Consider the following 4,877-nt stretch of genomic DNA (forward strand, 5'->3'; position numbering starts at 1 on the left):
TCCGGAAACAGGTTCAGCTCCCCCCCATCCAGGAACTGAACACGACCTGCCTCTCTCGAGAGGGCTACGATCTCACTAACCCTGGCCCCGGACGCGAGTGCAAATAGGAAAATAACTTTTTGCGTCAAATCCTTTAACGCACATTCTTCATTGCTCAACAGGGAGGCGAAATGAAGAACTTTGTCTAAAGACCATGAAATGGGCTTTGGAGGTGCTGAAGGTCTGAGCCTAGCGCAGGCTTTCGGAACTTTATTAAAGATCTCGTTACCTAGGTCGATCTGGAAGGCAAATAAAATGGGTCTCATCAAAGCAGATTTACACACTGAAATCGTGTTAGCTGCCAACCTTTGGCCATGGAGGTGGATGAAGAAAGATAAGCAGAAGTCTGTTGAGATCTCCTGCGGATTCTTTGCCTTTACAAAGGCCACCCATTTTCTCCAAGATGACTCATATTGCCTTCTAGTCGATTTGCACTTATATTCCTCTAGGAAGTCTATGCTGGCTTTCGAAATCCCGAAACGCTTTCTCACCGCTAGGGCGAGAAAATCATGAGCTGCAGGGTCTAGGTTTTCTGTAATGAAGCGCAGACAGTCGACTTCTGGACTCGCTGGGTCAGAACTGGATGTGGTAGCGGCACGAACTTCATCTGTAGTTCCAATGCCAAGGGGAACCACATACTGTTCGCCCACTTGTGGGCCACTATTGCCGCTACCCCCTTGAAGGATCTCAGTTTGTTGAGGACCCTCAACAGAAGGTTGTGAGGAGGGAACAGAAAAATCCTGGACCATCTGTTCCAGTCGAGGGACATTGCGTCCACTGCTTCCGCTAAGGGGTCCTCGTACGGGGACACGTACAGGGGCAACTTCTTGTTGTCTTTCGTCGCAAAGAGGTCTATTTGCAGTTCTGGGACTTGATTCAGAATGAAGGAAAATGATCCTGCGTCTAAGGACCATTCCGACTCTATCGGTGTGAACCTGGATAGAGCGTCCGCTGTCACATTGCGGACTCCTTGAAGGTGAACTGCCGACAGGTACCACTTCTTCTTTTCCGCCAATCGGAAAATGGCTAACATCACTTGGTTGAGAGGTGGTGACCTCGACCCTTGTCGATTCAAGCATCTCACAACCACCTCGCTGTCCGTCACCAATCTTATGTGGATCGAGTGACGCGGGGAGACTTTCTTTAAGGTAAGGAGCACTGCCATAGCTTCTAGAAAGTTTATATGAAAGGTCCTGAATAGCTTGGACCAAGTCCCCTGGACTTTTTTCCAATGAGAGTGACCTCCCCATCCCTCCTTTGAGGCGTCTGAGTGAATCGTCATCGACGGGGGAGGTGGCTGAAGAAGAACCGACTTCTTTAGATGTCTGGCTTGGGACCAAGGTCTGAGAAGAGTACGTAGCCGAGGTGGCACTGGTCTTCTCAGGTCTCTTCGCGCGTTTGATGCATACCTTCTCCAAACTCCGGTTGCATCCTTTAGCTGTGCTCTTAGCACTGGGTCTGTCACTGAAGCAAACTGGAGAGAGCCTAGTACCCTCTCCTGTTCGCGTCTTGATATCCTTTCGGAATCTAGAAGTTTCTTGACAGAGCCCGCTATCTCCTTCCTTTTCTTCGTCGGGATGGAGAAACTGTGTGACAAAAGGTCCCAGTGGATTCCCAGCCACTGGAACTTTTGGGATGGAGAAAGTCGAGACTTTTTTCTGTTGATCTTGAAGCCTAGGTACTCTAGGAACTGGATCACCTGACTGGAAGCTTGCAAGCATTCGGTCTCGGATGCTGCCCACACCAGCCAGTCGTCCAGGTAGGCTACTACCTGAATTCCCTTTAGGCGTAATTGTTTGAGAGCTGCGGTCGCAAGCTTCGTGAAAATCCTTGGGGCTATGTTTAGCCCGAATGGCATGGCTCTGAAGGCGTACAGCTTCCGTTGTAGCCTGAACCCTAGGTAGGGGGAGAGTCGACGGCTGATTGGAATGTGCCAATAGGCGTCTGACAAGTCTATAGAGACTGAGTATGCCCTCTTGGGCAGTAAGGTCCTTATGTGTTGCAGTGTTAGCATCTTGAATTTGCAATTCACTATGAACTTGTTGAGTGGTGACAAGTCCAGAATGACTCTGACCTTTTCCGAGTCTTTCTTGGGAACACAAAACAGCCTCCCTTGGAATTTGATGGACTTCACCTTTCGGATCACATTTTTCTCCAACAGTTCTTGAACGTACTCCTCCAAAACGGGGGTGGAGTGTTGGAAAAACCGAAGGCATGGGGGTGGAGTGCTGTACCAGCTCCAACCCAGTCCATTCTTGAGTAGGCTTTGGGCCCAGGGATCGAAGGTCCAGCGATCCCAAAATTTCATCAGTCTCCCTCCTACCGGTATCATTTCACTTGGACTGCCGTCCTGAGGTCTTGCCTCCCTGACCACGACCACCTCTGAATCCCCTTCCCCTTGAGGGGCGCCTAGACGAGCCTCTGGCTGCTCCTCTAGGTTTTGCACGAAAGGAAGAAGACTGTCCTTCGAACGTTGGGGCGAATGTGGTTGACTGACCTGGCACCGCCTGGGGTACCCACTGAAAAGCAGTCGGGGTTTGTGCCACCATCTGGGGCACTGGAGGCAAAGGCAATTGCAGTTGCTGTTGCTGTCTATAAGGCTTGGCTGGCCGAGATGGTAGCCTAGTCCTCATATTCTTCCTCTTTGGTTGAGGACCCTCATCCGGGGAAGATTTTCTTTTGATAGCCAGGCCCCACTTCTGGAGAAGGTTTCTATTCTCCACGGCGGCCTTATCAACAACCTCTTTGAACACATCGGTAGGGAAAAGGTCTTTTCCCCAAATGTTGGAGGAGATTAACTTCCTTGGCTCGTGTCTCACCGAAGCCCCGGTGAACACGAACTCTCTGCAAGCTCTCCTTGCCTTGATGAAGCCATAAAGGTCCTTCGTCACTGTGGCTAGGTGAGACTTAGCCACTACCATGAACATTTCATGGACCTTAGGGTCACTTGCCATTGTCTCAAGAGTAGTCTGATGAGACATTAAGGCAGCCAGTCTTTCTTTGGTCTCGAACTCTCTTCGTAAAAGAGATTCGGACAGCTTGGGGAGGTCCTCGCCGAATTGCCGTCCGGCAATATCAGCCTCCAACTTTCCCACTGAGAATGTCAGATGGACATCCTTCCAGTCTTTGTGGTCCATAGGCAGAGCCAGCGACAAGGGTTTACACTCCTCCAGGGAGGGGCAAGGCTTGCCGGCCTCGACTGCCTTTAGGACAGCCGCAAACCCTTTTTGTAAAAAGGGGAAGGCTCTATCAGGAGAGGACACAAAAGAAGGGAGCTTCTTGCTCAATGCAGCTACCTTCGAATTAGAGAAGCCCCTCTCTTTCATCGAGGATGAAAGTAGGGCTTGAGCCTTAGCGTGGTCCATAATAATGACCTCCTTCGGCTCTGTCTCCTCCCTTGAAGCTGGTTCTTTTCTCTGCCGGACATAGCAGTCCGGATATGATGCCTTGCTGGGCCAAAATTCTACCTCTTCTAGGGGAACTGAACCCAGCTTATCCGAGATGACGACTTTCCAGTCGTCATCGGCATGTGCTCAGCATACCTCCATGGGTTAGCATCTGAGCATATGGGAAGGTCTTTCACATTGAGCCTTTTCTGGGGCCCATGTGATTCTGCTAGGGACTGCATACGCAGTTCCATTGCAGCCGCCTTCTCCTGATTCTCCTTCTGCATTTGTTGGATCATTCCAACAATCGAAGAGAGGGCCTGTCCCAGTTCTACTGGGAGACCAGCCGATGTTGAGGGGATAGGCTCCGGCATCTGAACCGGAGTAGCCGACACCTCGTCGACCTCATCCTCTACGACATCCGGGGTTTGAACTTGATCCTGACCTTCTGCCAGGAGGTCTTCTTCCAAACGTTCGTCCAGGTCAGACATCCTGTCATACAACTGGATGTCTTGCATCGCATCTGCGACTTCCTCGTCCACCTGGACTTGATCTTGAGGGATCTCCTCTTGAGGCTGGGGAATCACTGCCTCAGCTGATGCCTGGGGAAAAAGATACGCCCTCATCTTCTCACTTGGAAGATAAGGGCCAGAGGTGTTCTTCTTGAAGCCCCTTACCCAAGTACGAAGCTTTTCCCTTGCTATATCCCTTGATTCCGCCGTTCTAGGGGAATCAAAAGCCTCAGTAATCAGGTTAGTGCATACAGTACATACCTGAGGGTCCCAATACTGGAGATCATCCTTGGAGACAGCGCATGCTGCGTGTCTCCTACAACACTCATGTCCGCAGAGGTTCTTGCTGCGGACATTGCAAAAAACATTTCCGCACTTCGGAGGGTCCTCCTGTAAAGAGAAGAAATTTCCATGAGTATCAAGTGAACTATGTATCACTGGATATGCATAGTATAGCATAACAATTCATAAAGGAAACACACACACTTGTGTTTCCCTCACAACCCATTGTTGCAGCCTTCCAGATAATAAAATCAAAATGGTTTATCTCTTCTAGAGTAACCAATGCAAGGTTTCCAGAGGAAACAGGTGGAGCTCACACCTAGGCAATGATTTTAAAATCCTGGATAATAGACAGGGAAGAACTCTGCTTCCTATCTGAGGGCAACAGCAAAGGGCTGCAAGAAAACACAATAGTGTTAGAAGATACAGTGCTGTACCTAAACCTTTACTATAGTTTTCTTCTTACTGTATATGCTATACAGAAGAATACTAGTACAGTATAGGAGGATGTGTGCCGGCCTGCCTTTGCCGGCCGGCACACACCACAACTAGCTTTAAAGTATACTACTTAACAGCTATAGGGCGGCAGCACTCTGGTTCAAATGCCTGTGCCGGTCGGCAGCAGCTGCCGGCCGGCAACAGCCAGTGTTGGCCGGCA

Source organism: Palaemon carinicauda, chromosome 10, assembly GCF_036898095.1.
Source record: "Palaemon carinicauda isolate YSFRI2023 chromosome 10, ASM3689809v2, whole genome shotgun sequence".
Lineage (NCBI taxonomy): Eukaryota > Metazoa > Arthropoda > Malacostraca > Decapoda > Palaemonidae > Palaemon > Palaemon carinicauda.